Below are 22,909 nucleotides of genomic sequence, written 5' to 3' on the forward strand. Positions count from 1 at the left end.
ACCTTATCCCTGGTTGCCACTTAGTTAGCACTTCTTGTATTTTATAACCATCAAACAATAAAAAAGTCTGACAATCAGTAGAGTTGCATGCTCCATAAGAGAGACCGAGGCCCCCATTTTCTGGAGTGTTGAAATGAACTCCCGTAGCTGCCAACGTCCCACGACTGTTTGATTACAAAAGTCTGAGCAAACAAACAAATTGTTGCCACATGCTTTGGCCGGGTGCTTAGGATTTTGCTGCCTGAAAAACCTCTTGTCGAAGGATGAATCCCCATATAAACCAGTATGGCCCAAGAGTACCGAGAGGGTTTACTGGGAAGATGGAAAGGAAAACGATGTGCCCATTGTACCATACAATCCATATCCCAATCACTCAAAGCAGGGAAAGCCTCTCGGAATAAACGCACTACAAACCCACAGGGGTCATGTTATGTTATGTTATGTTATGAAGTTTTGTAGAGCGTGACTAATACCCGAGGGTGTCCTGGCGCTATAGAAAGAACACCATCCTAAGTCATGGCGGCGGCGTAGAGAGTTAAGATGTAAAGAGGCTGGTCTTAAGTGCCTTCCTGAATTCTTGATGGTTAGATATATGTCTAAGGCATGGCGGCAGAAGGTTCCAAGCCTTGGTAGCTTTTGCCTGGAAGCTGCGTCCTCACCAGTTGGCTTTCTTTACCCTGGGGACTGCGACCAATTTGGCCTCGGAGGACCGCAGGCTTCTTCCCGGTGAATACCATTGAAAGAGCCTTATTAGATAGAGGGGTCCTTTTTTGTGTAGAGCTCTATGCGTAATGCACAGAGCTTTGAACAGTATTCGTTTATTTACTGGCAGCCAGTGAAGATTTTTTATCTCAGCCGAGATAGAGGCATATTTCGGGGTGCCAGATATCAGTCTTGCCGCAGCATTTTGCAGTAGCTGCAATTTTTTCTGAAGTCCCTCCTGAATGGTAAGGTAAAGACTATTGCAATAGTCTAGTTTAGATAGGGCCAAGGCCGAGATGACCATCCAGTGTGACTCTTTAGGGAGAAGGGGCAGTATCTTCTTACATGATCTCAGGATAAAAGATGTGGAGGAAATTACTGCATTGACTTGGTCCTTAAACAAAAGTTTATCGTCAATGATAATGCCCAAGTTCTTGACTTTCCTACAAGGTGTGGGAAGAGGACCCTGTGAATCTGGCCACCAGGTAGGAGTCCAGAAACTTGGGTCATTTCCAAACAAAACCACCTTAGTTTTGTTGGAGTTCAGCTTGAGGCAGTTTTGGGTCATCCATCTGCCTATTGCAGTCATGCACTCTTTAAAACCTTCTGCTACGTTTGATATGACTCCAGGTAGAATCAATACCACAATCTGGGTATTGTCTGCGTAGGAGGTAAGGTTGAATCCAAAGGATTCTACCAAGGGTGCAAGGTGTTTCACGTACACATTAAAGAGTGTGGGACTGATGGAAGATCCCTGTGGGACCCTGCATGGTAAGGAGAAAGCCTTGGCCGTAAAGTCTCCCAACGTGACCGCCTGTATTCTGTCTGCTAGGAAGGACTTAATCAGCCTCCATGCTTTTCCTTTGACGCCCATTTCATGTAACCGGTCCATCAATATACCATGATGGACCGTGTCAAAGGCTGCAGACAGATCCAACATGATCATTGCAGCCTTTCCTCCCTGATCCAAAGTAGATCTAATTTCTTCGGTTGACTTGACTAAAGCAGATTCAGTGCTATGTCCTGTTCTAAAACCATGCTGTGTGGGATCTAATAGCTGGGCCTCTTCCAGGAATCTGCTGAGTTGTATATTCATGAGTTTTTCAATAATTTTAGCAGGTAGAGGGAGCCTAGATATCGGTCTGAAGTTGTTAGGGTCCAGGGGGTCTAACTGAGGTTTCTTTAATAGCGGAAGGATGGATGCTGATTTCCAAATCCTGGGGAAATATCCTTTAGCAAATATCGAATTCAAGATAGACGTAAGAGTTTCAGTGACTGGTTCAGGTGCTAACCTAAGTACGGATAGGGGACAAGGATCCATGGGGGAACCCGATTTAGTTGTCTCCAGAAGTTTGAGAACCTCGACGGAAGATGTGGGTGAAAAATTATACAGCGTCACAGCGTTATTAGCCAAACCATGTCAGTCCACTGACCCTGATGTAATTGTGACATTAGCTAAGTGGGTAAATGTGGAGAAAATATTATCCACTTTCTCAAAGAAAAAGTTAGCTATTTTTTCGCAAATTTCTTGGCTGTCTTTTATCGGGGGGGTGATAGGGTCAGCGAGGGATTTAACCGTTTTAAATAATTCTTTGGTTGAATTTCCTGCTTCTTTGATTTTTGCGGCGTAACAATCTTGTTTGGTTTTAAGGAGGTGTTGTTTGTAATGGGACAGACAGGTCTTGTAGCGATTTTTGTCCTGTATATCATAGTTTCTTCGCCATATTCTTTCTAAACGTTTACAGTCACGTTTATGTTCTCTTAGTTCTTGCGTGTACCATGGGGACGACGGTCGAATTCTAAAATTGTGGCGTGGTTTCCTGGGGGCCAATTCCGTGCATGCTGAGTCCAGCCACTTGGAATAGTTGAGGGCTGCAGCGTCCAAATCTTTAGGAATGACAGGAACGGATTTTGCCAGATGATTAATCAAATCAACTGCGTTAACTTTTTTCCAGGCACGATATTCCGTATGGTTAGCAGTGGTTTTTATTGTACCATGCATGGAGGGTGAGACTAAGAATAATATAGCTTTATGATCAGACCAGGTCACAGATAGTGAATCACTAAAAGTAACCTGTGTGTTATTAGTAAAAATACCATTCAAAGTGTGACCAGCTTTATGAGTGGGTCCCATGACTCGTTGAGTCAAGTCTATCGTCTTAAATAAATCAATAAGTTTGATAGTATCTGGGTCCTCTTCGGCTTCTAGATGGAAGTTAAAGTCTCCTTGGATTGAGTAAGAGCTTGATCCTAGTTCATTTTCCACCCAGGTGCTAGCTTGTACTAAGAACCCAGCTTTTGGGTCCGGGAGGCCTATATAGTAGGGTACCTTTAAACGTGTATTGATGAGAAAGGCGGAAGCAGAAATCCAAGGCCTCACAGTCAGAGTTAGTAGAATTATTGAATGTGGCTTTAATGGACTCATGATAGATTACAGCTAATCCACCACCTTTCTTGTTGACTCTGTTCTGGATATAACAGATATAACTAGCTATGACGATATCCGGGCCAGAGGCCTTATCTGTCCATGACTCCGTTATGAAGGCTATCTTGATTCCTTCGTATTCGATGAGGTGGGCACACTCCGTACTATGTTTTACTAGTGACCTGGCATTTAATAGAAGACATTTTATTTCGTTACTTAGTCCTACCCTACTTATGATATATCTATTATGAGCCTTCTTGTGTCCGAGTAGCTGTATCTTTCTTTCACAGTTAGTGCAGGTGATGCTATTGGGAACAGGTGATATGTCGGGAAAGATGCATCTATGCCTGCAAGAAAAATCCTCGGCCTTGAGAGCATGTAATAACTCACTGGAGTAGACCTGTCGCCCAGAAGGATCTAGGGGGAACCGAACAGGGGAACTGGCGCGGGGCGCGGGACAGGCGCGGACGGGCGCAGACGGGCTTTCCTTAGGCGCGCCAGCGGCGTGCCCGCTGCGCGCTGGCATCGGTTAAGTAGATGTTTCCCAGAAAGCCTAGAGCGCCGACCAAAGTTCCCACAAGATGGCGGCCAGCTCTCGCTTCCCTGGATTCAGTGCAGGTAAGGGGGGAACAATGTGCAATGGAGCAGCAACCAGAGGTCAATGTGCAAAATCGCAATCACTGTTAAAACGTCTTTAAAATGACCGGTTTCGGGGTTTCACCCCTCTTCAGCCAGGATAGTCATCACCTTGTACCCCCTCAGGAGCCCCCAAAACCTGCAAATTGTTCTGACGTGACCTATTCTCCAAGTCCTACACCCTTGAAGACAAGGTGATAATCTGCTGCTCATGCTGGGCCACCCTCTGGCTGTTGGATTCCACTCCTTTTTGGAGTGTCGACTGGAAGGCTTCCATAACTCCCAACCGTGACTGGATGATGCCCATATTTTTTGATAGTTTACGGAGAACCACTTGAGTCATTAGATGGGTGGCCTTCAATGCCATTAAGTTCGTACGATAGTCCTCTCTGTGCTGCAGTGGGAGATGATAAAGGGACCCTAACATTGGGGAATCCTGCGTCGACAACGTAGGTGGAGATCCAAAGGCAGTTATGGGGACTGCCAAGTCATGAGAGCGAGATGGTACGACCAAAGATGAGCCCCCGAGAGGAGAGCGATTCGTAGGCGTCAACTGTATTCTATTCGGGTCCCATAGAAGCTCGTCTTCTGCCTCCAATGGGGCAACAGGGTCGATTAGACCTTGATCAATCACTGCAGACACACAACCCTCTGCTGGGTCTGCAGGCATCCATCCCCTCTGTTCAGATAAAAACACAGAGGAGGCAGAAGGCCCCCAATGTAGTCCTAGGGGAACTGTTTCGAACATTAGAGGCCAATACAGTATGGGTTGCCTGATCAAGATCTTCATCCAAATCACTTATGGAGAGATTTAAAAAAGAAAAGGCCCCAGGACAATCCCACCCCCCCCCCCCCCCACCCCCCGCAGTCGCAGCAACCTTTAAAACATCCAGGGCATGGAAGCTAAGTAGCCAGGAGAGATTTTGACTTGACTAGTGATATCTGATGGGCTACTGAAACCTCTACAACCTGAGCCACTAGGACAAGGCCCACTGGAGAATCTAGTTGAGAGGGTAAGACAAAGATCGGTGGGATCAGCCTCCCACCGCTAGATGTAACTTCACCAGAACAGAGGGGGGAGTTTGCGGTGGCAGCAGAAGAGATACTCCCCATCCAAACTGGACTCAGAAGTTGTAGATGTAGTTGTAGCGGGGAGGGATGCGCCCACTGTCAAAAATGCATCCATTGTATGTTGGGTGCTAGGTACTAGACTGTCCCTCCCCGGTCCAGCTGATACCACAGTGTACCCAGGTGTCCTCTCACTTGGGAGTGTCTCCACAGTAGGCAATACAGGGGAATCCTCGTGTCTCTCCTGCACATTTGTGGGAGGGGAGGAAGGGCAAGAGACAACTGTCACCCCCCTCTGCCCACTGCGAGTATTAATACTGCCACCCCCCCCACCTTATCGGGCAACAAACGCTTCCTCTCCAGCTCCAGGGAGATATGGGAGATATGCAACGTATCTGTGCCCAGATGGCCACCCTTCTTTGAGGCACCTTTCACAGGCATCCTGGCAAATACAGCTTGTGCTTCTAGCAGTGCTTCTAGACGCCCCACACTTCAGACACAAAACCTTCCTCCTCCCCAATGGCACAGCCGCCAACAAACATACAGTGGAATTACCAGCCCACAACAGTGCATACGGTGCAAAACCAGACCAGCGAGCAAGCAGTAACTGAAAGAAACTGAAAGAAAAAGCCAGCAACAATTAAGCGACTGCGTGTCTTCCTCTGCCCCGCCAACAGTTCAGGAACGCAAATAAAGAGCCGCCCACAGCCACTTTCACAGCAGCAGTTGTCTCTGAGATTCGCGTTCCCCCAGTAGCTGCAGCCAGTCGGCTACCAATATGGCCCCTCTGTCGGCACTCATTGGGAGCTATAAACAAAAAAACGTACGGCTGACCAATGTTAAGCACACCAAATCCCAAATCAATACACAATACACAATTTCTTAATAGGTGCAAAAACACGTCCAGAGCATGCCGTACTTGTGCTCTACTGGAAAAACAGATATACAAACTCTTTTACAAAGAGACGGTGCACCAAGGGAAAAGTCTTTTCAAGAATTCCAATTGTTGTTCTTTTATTTTCATTCAACTTTCAGAAAAATCAAACTCAGCCAACGCGTTTCGTTCTCTACGAACTTCGTCAGGGCATAGATTGTTTCTAAGGAACGACCTCCACAAATTTCAAAAATGGCCGACTTCCAAGTGATATGTTTGTTCATATAAAATTGTATACGACCTCTCCAAATATAGATGCGATCATAAATGCGTCACCGGCTAGTTCAAATATTAGTCGGACTCTTAGTTCAGTCTGTATGTATCATAGATAAAAATAGAACAACCTTGTTGTTGTATATTTAGGCCCAATGTACAGGCTCCATTTTTCTTTCGAAACGGGCGCTATCTCAGGTCACCGGCGAAACCGGTGACCAGATTATTATTGTTCTTGGCAGTGAGGTTTCATTTTCTAACGTAGTAAAAAACCATTTACCTAATGTCTCTTTCCATTTGAAGATTTTCTTTATGTTCTAAAGTTTTTTGCGCAATATCCTCTACGGAAGGTCTACCTCTACAGGTCTCTTTACAGAGTGTCTCCTTTCACCACGTATGGCTAGAGACACCTATGTATTTTTACTGAATGAAGCAGGCATGACTTTCACTCATACAATTCCAGACTAACTGCTTAAGTTCACCATTGTAAAATGGCTTTGCAATTGTGTTGCTGTGATGCACATAATCAGCATTTTTTCTCCCACTGTGTGCACTGTCCAACTTTCCCCCACACTTGGCGATGAGTACTTTTATACACCACAGGCCAACGTGCAGTGATTTTACTTTACCCATTTGCACTCTCCTTATGTGTCCTTCCAAGTCTTACTAGTGTACTTCACCCTGGAATTCTGGTATTCTGCCGAGGACTGCTCTGCCACTGACCTGATGGCCAATAAGGCCTTGCATCTCACAGATGGGCCCTGCCACGGCTGCCTCCTCAGCCACCCTTTGTTAGAAAGCTGCTTCTTTGAGGCATTGAAGTGCTAATTGCAATAAGTGCATTGACTGTTTGGGGTGGTAGACTATAGTCAGGAATGCTGTCACATATTAAGTGGAATTAATGTGAATCTAATTGCATACTTATTGATGGAGATTCGGTGGAAGAAGTCCTTAACAGGTAAATATTTTGAGTTTGGGAAGGCAATGCCTATACATAATGGCTTCTCAATAAGCCAAACATTACTAGTTTCTTTGGCCCCAGTAAAAAAAAATGCAACTCCATTCACAAAAGAGTTTTGCAGCCTTTAAATATTTTTATAGCCACTCATATCTCGATTTTCGCTAGGAATTCACACAGGAATTCCTGGCATAGAAAGTAACGTATCATTTGGTCTTTCTCATTTCAAAAAAGATTGATGGATTTTAATCATAATGTTTGGAAAAGTCAATAAAAATAATGGAAGAATAGCCATCTTGACTAATGCTACACATCCCATAATAGTTAGGGGTAGTGGGTGCCATTGAAGTAATAGCCCCCATATCTATTTGAAGGTGGTAATATCATTTAGTTGAAATAAATCTGCAAAATTAGTTGTGACATAAATCCCGAGATATCTGATGGGGCGATTACTATTAAGTAATTGAGCTTTAGACTTAGCCTTATGAATCTTGTACCCACCAATGTCTGTAAAATGTTGAATTGTAGCGAGCGCATAAGAATATTTTGTTCCTTGGCTGCCAAATATAATATCATGTCGGCCGCAAAGATTTTTATCTTTGGGGCACCTTTAATTGGGGCCCTAATTCATAGACCCTGCCTTAATGTTGCAGCCAAAGGCTCAATGACTAGGGCAAAGAGAACAGGTGACACCCTTGCCTTTTGCCTCCCTTGATTGTAACCTGCCCTACCATTTGCAAATTGATTGCAATTTTGGCTTCAGTGTGCTTATATGTATTTAGCAGAAGTGGACAAGTTTCTGAGGGTACCCAAAGCGTAACAGTATAGTGACCAGGACCTCCCGTTGTACTAGGTTGAAAGCTTTTTAATGGTGGACTTTGTAGTATTTGCTAAGTAATACTTGATTGCCTGTACCACTAAGTTGGTTTTGGATGAAATCAGCCTAGTAGGCAAAATGCCACTTTGGTGTGAGTGGACCAGGGTCTGTGCTAACGGGACTAGTCTTCTCGTAATGCTGGTGAAGATTAAATAGTCACTGTTCAACAGGCTGATTGGACGGTACAAACCCGGACTCTTGGGAGTTTGTCTTTTTTGATAAAGCTAGCGATCACTGCTTCAGTAAATGAGCTTGGAAGATCACAGTCTTCTAGAATTTCTTTAAAAAGAACCACTAAGACTTTAGTCCCTTGAGTTTGTCACCGAGAGCAGAGTGGCAGCCATTCTCTTGCAGCCACCACACTCTTTTCAACTTCCTCCATTTGATAATAGATGTGATATTATATTGTCGAAAATTATATGCCCTTTTGGTTGCCACTGTTTATTAATGTCTAAAGGACAAACATTTTAAAAAATGATTGAAAAGGGTGATTAAGTATTTTTCATTTGATCTACTGTGTGATTATTATATATAGTTACCGTAAAGCGCTGGTATTTCCAGGAGTAGAGCTGAAACTCAAAGTTTATATATCACTTTCTGATTTCGTCTTTACGGAAGCATCTAAAGCTGATTTTATTGCTAAGGCATTATTTAAAGTTGTCATTTATTTTTTTCCAGGAAACAAATTTGGACAAATATTAGCACAAGATAATTTGATCTGTCTGATTGGCAGCTCGAAAATGACCACCTGGTGGAAAAGACCATAATGGGATAAATCTTTAATGGCCCCATACATTATATATTTGCCACGATCGATTTTTAAAATTTGATTTCCAATTTAAAATTTTTAGAAAGGCATTGACATCTTTGTTAGCTTTTAACTTTAAGACAATTAGTTTTGATGCTCGGTTCCATAGTTATGGCGGTGCTAATTCCATGCAATATTCCAGCCTACGCACACATGTAGATATCAACTGCACTGACCAAATTACATCTGCTCAGCATAATACTATTCCTGGAAGAATTTTATTTTTGAGACAGAACGCCATTTCTGGAAGATTTTTCTGACTTGTTAAAATGGACTGAGCAAGTAATATTGTGTACAATGGATAATATGGTGAGCATTTATAATTCCTGAGAGCCAGGAATGTTTTGAGGCACAACAGAAGCAGAAGACATACACTTTTAGAAATTTACGATTATTCTGCATAAACCAAATGTGCCTTTCTTCCAGTGCCAAGGGTCTCATTTCTGCGAATAACTCTCCTGCAGTGTCTTGTGTATTCCTTCCAGATATTGAGATAAAAGGGCCTTAGGCATGGGGAAGGGTGTTGCTCTCCCGTGAACAGAATGTTGTTCTGAGGGGTTGTACTCAGCCTTTCTGAGCTCTGCCACTGACAAATGCAGCTTACACATAGGCCTGCCTGCCCTTTGTTGCTTTATACAATTTGGAACCAAACTTAGGGAAGGGGGAAGGTTGTACAAAGGAGGCATCCCCCACCCTCAGGCTGGCGCTGAGGGTGAAAGTGGCACCCTCAGAACCTCTCATCAGAACACTGTTGGACCTGGGGAAGTTTCAGAAAAAGGACTTCCTTGCTGTCTGCAAAAGGAAGATTGGACCTGCTTGCCTTAAACCCAGGCTCTCCAGAAGTGACTTCAAGGGCAATTGACTGGCCTCCTGTTTGAGCTATAGGGACAGAATAAGCTTCCAGAGGCCTCCCAGCAACTGCCCAGCTGACCAGCACCCAGTGGACCTGCCTGAGCCCTGCTGCTTACTTCTGCTGGAATAAGTCCTGATCCTGCCTGAAAGTGCCCCCTTAGATCACGGATCCTTGGCTGATATCACATTGTATTCCTCCGGAAGAAAAGGTGAAGATACAGATGTTTGGGCTTCTCATGATTGCAAAGTTAACTCTTCATTCAGAGAATCCTTCTCCTGTGACTACAACCAACATGAAGGTCCAGCAGGACCTACTCTTTGGGCCAACAGCAACTGTCTGCAACGACTGCTAACGCGAGTTCTGCATTTTGCACCGAACGTGACAAGGTGCGACTACCACCAATGCGAAGCAGCAATGACGACCAACTTATTGTCGTACAATTGCGACCATCAGCTACACCTGACCCTCTCCTCATGCCGAACAGAACCTTCTTGTGGCCTCCTCCAATGAGAACTGCAGCTCATCGCGTAGACTGGAGAAGGTGACTTCAGTGGGACATACGTGGTCCCTGTATCTGTCTCTCACTCCATCGTGGGCAGCTAGAACGTATTACTTTCCTCCATTCCAGAGTGACCAGGTAATCACGGCTGGCGCTTTGAGCATTTTTACGCTATTTTAACCTAAAACTTAATTTAAAAATCTATGGTTATACTGGTCGGATTTTTGCTGTTTTGGTATCATTTTATAGATTAAAATATTCTTTATTTTTCTAAATTTGTTTGGTATTTTTCCTGTGTTGAATTTATACTTAATAACTTAGTGTACCTACCTATGTTGTGAGAACAATGAGTTATTTCTGGCACAGGTAGAAAGCAGGAGCAAAACTGAGTTATTTAGGGGCATATTATCAAGAAACTGCATTAAAATTATTGCCGCTTTAGCGGCAGAAAAACGCCGCTAAAGCGGCGGTAATGGGCTTGATAATACGCCCTTAAGAATTCCCATAGAAGCCCATGTTCTGGTGTCAACATGGGCTTCTATTGGAATTCTCTGCGGCATATTATCAAGCCCATTATCGCCGCTTTAGTGGCAGTTTTCTGCCGCTAAAGCGGCGATAATTTTAACGCCGTCCTTGATAATATGCCCCTTAGTCAGTTGCTCAAAGGCAGCACAGTCAGATTCAATGGCATGTTCAGTCACAGGAGTGTGCTGCCAGAGTGGTCAGCTTGTGGGACTAGTAAGTATGGAAGAAGAGTAAACGGTCCTGTGTGAGAAAAATATATGGAGTGCAGAGCACTGAATGGATTCCATGGCTAGTGACCTTTCAGGCATGTCAAGTATGAGCAGGGGTAGGGCAATCCACACTGTGACAACCAATGGTGGCAGGAAAGGTTTGTGTGGAAAAAACTGCTGGCAGCAGAGAAAATATAGCATTCTGATGAGTGGACAAAACGTTCACAGACCACAGATATGATGTTTTTTGTTTATTTTTTTTATAAATTTCTATAATTTAGCTTTAATTACTACCAGATAATGGTGTTCCTAGTGGTTCATTGTCAGAAAGCGAACGCATCAAGGATTTACATGAATGAGTTTCCGTGACCAGAATCTTCAAAATACCAGTTAAGCCTTATGGGTATATAATCCTCTTGATTAGTGATGTGTGTATATTATCTGAAAGAGATCCTGTTCTTGGACTGCTTTCCACTGACAGAAAAATATGGTGTAAGCACTTTGACAAGGTTACATAGTAGAGATGATGAACTCGCCCTTAATTGTAACAACTGGGGTCTTTCGCTGCTGCCGTCCTGTGGCCCCCAGTAATGCAGAACTCCTAAATGGGAACATTTTTTAGCACTTACCTCTCAACGTAGTAAGGCAGAGCAGTCCAAGACTTATTCAGGGGAGGTGATGTAGGCTAGAGAATCAGCAACGAAACAAACAACCTTTCAATGAACTACCAGTACATTTTCTTATGAAAAGTACTTTGTTGCACACACTATTAAATACTACTCAAAATTAACAAATATACACAAAATGACAAGTAGAAATACGTTTTATGACGTTCTCTAGGGGCCCTCATAACCATCTGCGGGTGCACACTAAAGAAAGGTCCCACATATCAGGTATCCCTAAATCTACCTTGTACTCTCTGTGCTGGAGATGCATCAGCAAGTCCTGAACCCTAACAAGTAGTAAGCATCATTTAACTGAGGAGGTGAATTGATGGAAATGCAGGCCGAATAAATTTGCCAGTGTTCACCAAGGCAGCTTTATTAATACTTTCCTCTTCCACCCAGGGCCGGCTTTAGCACTATTGGCACACACTGCGACAATATTTTTTGGCGGCCCCCAATGACCACATCCTCCACGGATTCCCTCCCCACCACCCTTTAACAGTTTCCATAAGCCCTGTCTCTCAGATGCATTTAATTAATTTTATAGCGTCACTCATAAAAGTGAAAGGTGTCAGAGCGCTTTACATTTCACACACATTAGACAGAGACTATCAATCATAAGTGTGTATATCAGTGTATAATGAAATGTTACATAAGATAGAGGACAACAAGGGGGGGATTCACATATTATCCATACAGGTAGGCACCATAGTTGAAGAGTAGTTGGTCTGTAGAAGCACAAACTCTGAATTTAAAATGTAACACAATGGATTGGGGCTCTCTATAATAACAAGAACTGATTTGTACCCAAATTAACCCTTTTTGGAACATTAAAATAATGAAAGTCTGGGGAAAAAAATCCATACGCTCTAATCTATACCTTAAAGTCTGCACGCAGTTCTATGACATTTAATAGCTTACTGTACACTGCAACTAACAAAAGGAAGTCTCTGAAAAAAGCCTTAACCCACTGACCTGTTTACATTACATTCACTTTGTGATCTGTGTACATGTTCTTTGCAGCAGGTATTTTGGCGCTACCTTACCATTAATTAAAACTTTCACAAAACAAAACTTCTAATAGACAAAACTCTGATCAACCTGGAAGAGCATTAATCACCGAAGTTTTTTTGACATATTAATTGTTGCCTCAAAATTGCTGGAGGCCAGGAACGCGGAAGCAGGTGCCTGAATCAAATCTGTGCCCCCGCTGCTTCCCACGATCGCATTGGTGATATCATTGCCTTTTTTACTGTGTTTTTACTGACACGTTCCGTCACGGCTTGTGCTGATTGAACGGAGGATCGGTCGGCAGTACAAACTTCCGGTTTACCGGAACTGGCAAGTCAGCGTTGTAGCTTTCTCCCCCGCCATTTCTACTGAAACGGGGGAAGGGTACAGGCGCGCGCACCGGCGCCTGAGTCAAATCTGTGCCCCCGCTGCTTCCCACGATCGCATTGGTGATATTATTGCATTTTTTACTGTGTTTTTACTGACATGTGACAAACTTGTTTCTTTTACATTTTATTATTCCTTGCGCCGCACTTACCCTCCTATTTCACCAGGCCTCGTAGCTAGCTGCCTAGCCCCGTTCCGTCACGGCTTGTGCCGATTGAACGGAGGGTCGGTCGGCAGTACAAACTTCCGGTTTACTGGAACTGGCAGGTCAGTGTTGTAGCTTTCTCCCCCGCCATTTCTACTTAAACGGGGGAGGGGCGCGGACGCGCGCAGCGGCGCACCAAATGCAAGCCCGTCTGCACCTGACCGCCGCTAGACGCCAGGACCCTTGACCCACCGGTAATCTCTATTTTATTTTAAAGACTGAAGAAAATCCTAGAACTGTTGAATTGTTGAGGCAATATGATGGTCCTAAACTATTCCAGAAATAAACTCATAGAACTAAATACCTCTAACTCTGTCACGACTGACGCTCATGCAGTAGATTCTATTAAAGTTCTAGGAATCCCGTACATAGTTAGACCCACAGAAGCCGAACCTCACAGCACTAAAAATGGAAAGACTTCTCGGCAACTCAGTGCCATCTACCTCAATGCCCGCTCCATTCCCAAACATTCCGTTGAGATATGGAGTTTGTTAGATCAAGAGGCCCCAGATATCTGTTTTATTACAGAGACCTGGTTATATGAATATGCTCTTCTGGACATACACACTGCTTTCCCCCCTCAATACAAGATAATTCGAGTAGATAGGACACAGACTAAAGGAGGCGTTTTGTTAATAGCCCCTGCAAATGATCTTGATATTACCCTTTTAGAAACCCATGTTCAAAGCCATCAAGAAATGTTCTTTTTTAACCCCTTCCATGCCCATGACGGAACGGTTCCGTCATGAGCATCGGTTGCGCTGTGCTCATGACGGAACCGTTCCGTCATGGCCCCGCCCGCGCTCGAACCCTTCAGCACCGCGGGGGAATTCCCGCAGCGCTGAAGGGGTTAAGATAAATGGCTACCAAAATGGTTCCTGGAGGGGGGCTCTAATGTATCGCCCCCCTGGACCCAAAGGCGATTTCTCAGATAAACTATTGGAGCTTTTAGCTCCCCATGTACTGGCATCAGTCAACTTTCTCCTAGTCGGAGATTTTAATTATCATGTAGATGTATTATCTGATTCCGATACAGAGAAGTTGATCTCCAATATGAACATTGTAGGCCTCGACCAACTGGTACATGAACCCACACACATTGCTAGCCACACCCTTGACCTTCTTTTTACTAACCGGCCCGAAATTACTGTAACCTCCCCAGTTCCATTATTGTGGACCGATCACTATCTTCTAAAATTCTCGATTCCAATCACGCTAATAAAAAAAACCTGAAAATAGACTGCATTACGCAGACCTTGGCGTAAAGTCACTTTGCCTCTTTTCTTAGAACAGTTCTGCCTTGATCCAATTAGTCCTGATGCGGGTGTAAATCAAACACTACAAATCCTAGAGAAGGCAATTTTAACCATGCTGGATGGAATTGCTCCCTCTACACAGGTAAAGACCAATATTAGAACTGCCCAATGGTTCACAGATCAATTAAGAACCATAAAGTCCACATGTCGTACAGCGGAACGTAAATGGCGCAAGAGTAAAAACTCGGTTGACCGCGCAAATTATAAAAATATATACCATAGCTACATGACTGAAATTAAAGTGGCAAAGAAATCGTTTCTAACGGACAGGATAAATAAGGCCGAAAATTCCACCAAGGAACTCTACCAAATTCTGAAGGAATTTACAACCCCTAGAAACAAGCCGTCAACACCCGATTCTCAACACTGGGCGGGCTCCCTTTCTAATTTTTTCGAAGAAAAGATTTTAGCTATTCATCTATCTCTGTCACTTCATAGTAACAGTTCTCATCTAGTTGACGAGTCTGGCACCCTCACTGTTCCTTCCCACCTTCTAGACGAATTTACCAAATGCGACACTAAACAAGTTTCTAGTGCTATGCAAAAGATAAAATCTGGCTCTCCCATTGACCTTGTTTCCCCAAAACTATTTTTAATTATTGCTCCTGCTTTGGTGGATAATATCACGGACCTATTCAATAAATCCCTTTCGGAGGCAGTCTTTCCCTCGAGTTGGAAGATTGCCCGTGTGAAACCAATCTTGAAAAAGCCCACAGCCGACCCTAAACTCCTCTCAAATTACCGTCCAATTTCTCTACTTCCCTATTTAGGGAAAATACTGGAATCCCTTATCAATCAACAGCTTGTTGCCCATCTGGAGAGCCACAATCTCCTGGACCCCTCACAGTCTGGTTTCAGGGCTGCGCATAGTACTGAGACAGCACTGGTCGAGGTTACAGATAACATCAGACGGGCTCTGGTTAAACATCAATCAGTTATTCTCGTCCTCCTCGACCTGTCGGCTGCATTTGACACCACCTCCCATAGTATTTTAGAACAACGGCTCTGGGAGATTGGTGTCAGAGGCAATGCCCTGAAATGGTTCAAAAGCTATCTATCGGACCGCAAAACTATGGTTCAGACGGGAGACAGCATTTCCTCCGCAAGATCTGTTAGGATGGGAGTGCCACAAGGTTCCTTCCTGAGTCCTACACTCTTTAATCTGTACATGACTCCATTGGCCCCAGTGATCAGAAAGTATGGATTTGATGTCATATTGTATGCTGATGACACTCGAATCCTGATTACACTGGGTCCTGATCCTACTGAAACCAAGGCACGCTTTAAAAACTGCATGTCCCACATTGATAGGTGGATGAAAAGTGACCATCTCCAATTGAACGGTACTAAATCAGAAATTATGCTCTTTGGGAAAGCGCCTGAACACTGGTCGCCCGATTGGTGGCCATCTGATCTTGGCACCTGTCCTGCTCCCAAAGAGGTGGTCCGCAATCTGGGTTTTTACATGGACAATCAACTGTCCATGAAAACCCAAATAAACCATATTGGTAGCACATGCTTTGGAATAATGCGTACTATGCGGAAAGTTTTCTAATGGATTCCCATTGAGGCTAGAAAACCACTGATTCAGGGACTTATCACAAATCGAATGGACTATGGCAATGCGCTTTTGTTGTCCATAAATGAAAACTTATTAAATAAGCTACAGATTCTACAGAAGACTGCGGCCAGAATGATCCTGAACCTTCTGCATAGAACATCTTCCGCTCCATGTCTGAAAGCCTTATACTGGTTGCCGGTGAGAAAGCGAATTCTCTTTAAAGTCCTCTGCCTCACGCATAAACATCTATACGGGAAAGGCCCACAATATTGGTCTAAAAGCTTTACTGGTACAAGCCTCAGAGGGCACTTAGGTCCAACACTGTGTCACTGCTTAACCCTTTCAAAATACACACGACGAGACAAGGTGGCAGATCCTTCTTGTATCTTGCGCCATCCTCCTGGAATAAAATGCCCTTATACTTACGCTCCATTCCTGTCCACAGTTGTTTTCGGAAGAACCTGAAGTCGTGGCTGTTTGACCAGTAACTCCTCTTCAGTCTGTCCAGAGTCGCTGCAAGCGCCATGAGACTTTTCGGAGTGATATGTTTGCACTATATAAGTGCCTTTGACTTGACTTGACTTGACTTAACGCACAAATAAACTAGCAAACAGATACCCCCATGCGCAGTCAGCACCCGGTGCGGTGGCACCGGTCGCATCGCCCTAGAACCGGCCCTGCTTCCACCCTCCCAGCTGTAAAGTTAAATATTGATTGTAGTACAAAAACAAAAAACAAAGGGCACCTCTATTTTCGCTCTGCTCCGACTACAAAATGCGATAAATGTGCTAAGAATATGCCAAAAGGGAGTCTGTCACCGCAATAATTAAAGGCAAAAATCTTGGGGGCATATTATCAAGAACGGCGTTAAACTATCGCCGCTTTAGCGGCAGGAAACTGCTGCTAAAACGGCGATAATGAACTTTATAATATGCCCGTGAGAATTCCAATAGAAGCCCATGTTGATACCAGAACACGGGCTTCTATTGGAATTCTCAAGGGCATATTTCCCAAAAGCGGCGATAATTTTAACGCCGTTCTTGATAATATGCCCCATAGAGTTAAAACACAACGGAGTCAATATTAAACCATTTCACGATGGCACGTCCTTTTAATGTATTCATCAAAATATGTTCTATTGCACTGATCAATATTTTTTCAGTGTTCATTATTGTGCACTACATGAGTCTTTTGTCTATCTTTAACCTGGTTATGTAGCATCATAGAACGTAATAACAAAGGGCCATACACCCGATAGTCATTAAACCATTTTTACAGTGGAAAAAATCTGCCTAGGTCATATTTACATTTACCTGGAAGTTAAGGTGACAAACCAAATTTCCAAATAATACTCCTGTAGGGTTCTGACGTTCTCTGTGAAGCCCCCAAAAGCCCTCTTCAATCCCCGTTGTGCCCCTGACCTTCCACGGACTCCACGTTTGTAAATATGCACATTTCTAAGGGTCTCTGGAGGTCTTATATGGCATCCTCTCTCCTCAGCTGAGCTAGCCGCAGTGCTCACTTTGATATTTCTGTGGTCGATCAACTGTTACATTATCTTTATCCTTTTGTTTAGTGCTTTTTTTTTTTTTTTTTTAACAAAAAGCACTCTTTTGTGCAAATACCTTTCTTCTCTGATTGGTGCTCCATTTACTTTCTTTTGTGGCCTTGAAGAAGCTCAAACCCTGTGATCTTGGACTGGGTTCCCTTCTGCTTGAACACACTACTCTTATGCTGGTCGGGAAGGTGATTATGACCTTCCCTTCTCCTATCCAGTCAGGGAGCCCCCTGCTTGCTTTAGCCTGCCTGTGGTCAGAACATGCAGGCAGGCACAGTTGTGATGCTTGCTCCCAGCTCCACCAGGCACAGACACAAGGATCAGGGAAGGTACACAACAATGTTCCTGTAGCTCTGGTCCTCCCGGGGCCCTTGGAGACTAGTGTAAAGCTGTGGGTTCACGCAATAGCCCTAGGACACTGGTCCTCACTGGGGAAGTAAACCAGTGAAGTGGGAGTGCCACACATGTTGCTGGTAAATAATTATGCGAACACACACTGGTCGAAGAACAGAGGAGTGCCAGGAATAAGCAGAGCCTGGCTCTTTAGCGGTGGATTTACCCTTGCTCCTCAATTATGGCACCAACTCTGGGACATGGAAGAGGCCCAGGCCAGCAATCCCCACCCGGGAACGCCTCTGCATTCCTCACCTGTCTGGGCCCAGTGTCTGGTGCTCAGTTGGATACTCCTCGATAATGGCGCCAAGACAGGGGCCTGGATGAGGGACCAGTCTGACAGACCCCTGCTTGGGCACATCACCTGATTCACCACCCTGCTGCAATCGATGGCTAATGCCCCACAGGAGCACACCGAAAAGCCGGTCTCGCGGCAGTCCCCACAAAAGCAGGAGTTGTTGTAGGCCTCAGTGCAAGCAACAGGGCAGGTCCGGTCATCCCCGGCACCGCAAGGCCCTCAGGACACACCTCCATGGCGGCAATGGGGGTCACCGCCCACTCATCAGCGGATCAAGGCGAGGGAGACCATGCATGAAGGGCTTAGTGATAGAAAGGAGGCCAGCAATAGTGTCACCCAGCCCAGCTCCAGCAGGCACATGCGGTCCTCCGCCGCATCACGAACCAGGTGCCGAGGCGCGCGGGCCATGACAGAATCCTCTACTCTGCTTCCTCACCACGCGGGCCAGCAGACCAACGCCCCGCTCTCCCACGGTAGCCTCACCGGATCAGGCAGCATGCAGTGATTTGTGTGACCTCAGGGCCTGGGGGGGCCCGACCCAGAGAGGAAGCCCCCTGCCACTAAGGGTGGGACGACCCGAGGGGTACTGCCGGTGGGCAGGTGACTCTCCGCTTCTTCGCATTGCGGTACCTCGGACGTCACAGGGGTAGCACCACAGCCGCCACTCAGGCCAGTGAAGGTCATGGATTAGTAGCCTCCCCGGCCTCGCCGCCCACGGCCCCAGGGCATCGACAAGGGAGGTGTGTCTCAGCAAGCTTCCCGTTGGTTCGTGTGGTCCCTATGATGCGCTACCAGCCACTATGATAGCCGATGGTCGGGCTCGCTCACAGAGCACTAGGTAGGCATGTCCGCCATCTTGGCTGGCTCGGTCACACCCCAGCACTCAATTCCTCACATAATGGAGAAAAACGTTTATTTACGTGTAAATACTTATTTACATAAGGAGCTGATGTACAGTAGTCCAGTGAAGAGAGGGTTTTGATAATGATGAGCGACGCCGCTGACAATAGTTAACAGTGTTAAATTCCTCCCTTTTGTGCATGTATAAATGAGGCAACCTCATAGTAGTAAAATGGGTTCTACCTGTGAAAAGTCACGTTTTTTTCCTTGGGCCCTATGGTTTTTGACACTCATTCACAAAACCTACAGAAACCATCAGATCGGTACTCTCCTGTAAGAATCCGGTGCACCCTTATCTGTTCATAGGGTGGTAACAACATTGTTCGGAAAATAGTAATTCCCTGCGCTTTGAGTATACAAGAACACACATTGTACCTGAGAGTAAGAATGGTAGCGCATCATATGGGTAGAGCCACCAAGGGTTGAAAGCAAAAAATAAAAAAACAGAAAAGCTCACGCTCTCTCTCGTACACTTTCTCAGGCATGCTAGTGATAGAGGGATGAAATGATAGTATTTGCACTGGTGCAAATTTGATGCACATTCCAAAGCCGCTATACCTACTCAAATGAATCTTGATCTCCATCTACGTCTTAAATCATTAATTCACTAACATACCAATGACAATGAAGCAGATGTTGCCCTACAGTAATGACAGAGAGGAGTGCAGTTGCAAACCATGAAGGTTTATTAACACATTGGTAAAGTTACAGTTTCAAATCATATCAGTTAGCCATAAGTCAATAATCATTTGAAAACGTGAATATAATAAAGACAAATCCAAAGGCAAATGTGAAGGCAAGTTATTTAAAGATTAAATATGGAAATTATAGCAAAATATGTTCCCTGAAGGGAAACTCCCTAGAGCTGAGCTAGAGATGGGGCAAAGTCTGGGGTTTCATAAGCAGCAGGTGTCAGCAAATATAACACCTCAAATAGAAGCAAATGAAGGTTCCAGTCAAGACAAGAAGACATCTGCTTGCTCCAGAAGCTTTCTCTATAAGCAGGGTTAAAAGGAGCATGGGGTGCCAAAAGCAGATAAATGGACGTCCGCCTCGGAAGGAGGAAAGAAGTAAGTCTAAGTATGTTAGACCTGTCAGCCCTTTGGGTGGTCCCTCCTCATCATTATTTATTTTGTCCCACTTTTGCCTCAAACCCTGTTATGAATTTTTCCTTTTTGGGAACCACCAGACTTTTTAGTGTTGATGCAGTGTCAGGGAGCCATTTTCCCTACCCCTGGAACTTCTGTCTGGGGGCCTGAGACACAAAATGGTGGCCACCTGTGACATCATCAGAACCCACTGGAGATTTCTAGAACCTTCTGCAACATTCTGGAACCCTGTGACAGTTGGAGGCGGTTTAGAATGTTGGGAGGCCATCTCAGTGTGGCAGTTGGCAGTTGGCACTTGACTGGAGAGGAGAGAGGACAGAGATTCAGAAGGAGGAAGGAGTGAGGCAGAAGGAGTGAGGCAGCAGGGGTGGAAACCAGTGCTTGGAGTGGGGTCCAGAAACCCACCCTTGATGCTAGTCCCTACTGACCAAGCCCAGCCTAGAGCCCTGTGTGGGACCAAGACCAGAAAAACCATCTTAAGGACCTAAATATTGTGAAGAGGCCTTAAAGAAGACGACCCACAAGTTCCTGACCTGTACAGCAGTGTTCTCCTGGAGTCCTGACGTCGAGAAGCCTGGAGACCTGGAGCCCGAGGTGGAGAAGCGGCGCTGACTGAAAGCAGACGTCGTACCCGGAGCCGCCAGAGGTTGATAGAGGGCGCCGACAGAGGTCGTGGAGTCACCGGAGGTCGAGTAGGAAGTCACCTGAGGTCGAGGTGAGGCGTCGACGGGGGAGTGAAGTCCGCCCTCCGGAGTCGCCGGAAACCCAGGTGAAGCGCGCAGGAGATCGGGAGTGGAGGTCGCACTCCGGAGTCGCCTGAGGTCGAGGTGAAGCGCGCAGGAGGTCGGGAGTGGAGATCGCACTCCGGAGTCGCCAGAACCCGAGGTGGAGCCGACGGAGGTCGGGAGTGGAGGTCGCACTCCGGAGACACCCGGAAGCGGGGAGACCGTGACCCTGTGACGCCGGAACACGACATCAAGCCAAGGCCGCCCAGCGACATCGATCCGGAGCCGCCTCACGGCACCGACCCGGCGTCAGGTAAAGCGGATCGACGCGACATCGAACCGAGGCCGCCCAGCGACATCAAACCGGAACCGCCAGACGGCATCGACACGGCGTCAAGTGGAACAGATCGACGCGACATCGAACCGGAGCCGTCCAGCGACGCCGACCCGGCGCCGAGCGGAGCCGATCATCGTGAAAAGGGCAGTAAGTGGTAGAAAGGGCATCTGAGGCCCTGTGGAGCTCTAAAAGACCATTCCAGGGGCTAGAGGGGTGTTAGGACCAACCTGAGAGTGCTAGGGGGTGAACTGAGACTGGTGCAGGGACCTGTGTGAGGGACTGTGTAGTTGGAGAGTCAGAACCTTAGGTTACCCTCATTCTACCTCAGCTTAGGCCCCAGCCTTGACCACTCTAGGTGGGACATCCCCAGGCCACCCCAGTGACCACAAGCTGTACTTGGGCATGGTAAAATCAATCTACCTCATAAATGTGATCTGATTTGCAATTGTTTGACTGCTTATATTATTTATTGAAGGTGTGTTATTTATTGTCTGACTGTATTTATTCCTGCCTTGTATTTATTGTCTGACAGTATTTATTTGCCCTATGTATTTATCGCACCACTATCTATTCCTTGTGTATTTATGACCTAATCCTATTTATTGCACCTGTAAAGTGTTATTATTTAATTGACCTGCTATTGCTGAAGAAAATCCTTTCGTATTGTATTTGTGACATAACCCTGCAACTAAGAGAAAATTAAGATAAACACAAAGAGATTCTTTCATAAATTTTTACGGTGTAGAGTCGTTTTTGGAACGGATGAACGCATGGTTATTGTGAGGGTGTGACGTACGCTTAACACGGTGCCTGACCCCCGACCGCTCGAGCCAAGATACCACCCCTTGTGCTTGGAAAAACCGGGTGACTGCTGACCCGGTTGCCCGGTTTTCTAACATAATTGGTGTTCAGCGGTGGGATACAGCTGTGCTTGCGTCCACTCGACAATAACTGTGGGTAGTCCATAGGCCTACACCGGGAGTTTTCTCAAAGCGGACTTCCTAATTCTGAGTTTTGTTTTTTCCAAATTTACTCTGGTGGTGGGAGGAGGTATTACAAAAGGTACCCCCCTGCATAGCTTCTGTAAACACCTGTCTTCTGATCTGAGTGGGCAAAATGGAGTTTGTGTTGGAAGATGTGGAAACGTATACTGTGGCCCAACTCAGAGAGTTTTGTCAGAGAGAGGGGGTGTTTTGTCCCCAAGGTGCAAAGAAGGGTGAACTCCAGACCAGCTTGAGGGCTTGGGGGGAGGCACGACGAGAAAGTAAGGCTGAGCAGGAGGACAGGGATGGAGAGCCTGATAGCGAGGGGGCTGGATTGTACCAACCTGAGGTGGGGAACCTAGTAGCGGGGCCCAGAACCATTTCCAGGAAGGGCAGCACTGTCTCTAGCGGTGGCTTATCTGAAGCAGAGTTAACTGACCGGAGGGAGAAAAGACAGCTCACATGGAAGTTAGCGGAGCTGGAGAAAGAAAAGGAGGAACGGAGGATGGCTCACGAGTTGAGGCTCAAGGAGATGGATCTCCAGATCTTACGAGTCGGGGCACAAACTGTTCCTAATGGTGGCAGCAAAGACCGAGAGATCACCAGGGAACCCAAACCCTATCTGCCGAAAGACATAGTAGCTAGCTATAGTGCAGGGGATGATATTGCCAAGTGGCTAGCGGCCTATGAGGTCTCTTTAAGGGCCCATGGGGTTCCAGAGAAGTACTGGGGAGGGGGATTGTACAAATACATG

The sequence above is a fragment of the Triturus cristatus genome, chromosome 4_1 (genome assembly GCF_964204655.1).
Source record: "Triturus cristatus chromosome 4_1, aTriCri1.1, whole genome shotgun sequence".
NCBI lineage: Eukaryota > Metazoa > Chordata > Amphibia > Caudata > Salamandridae > Triturus > Triturus cristatus.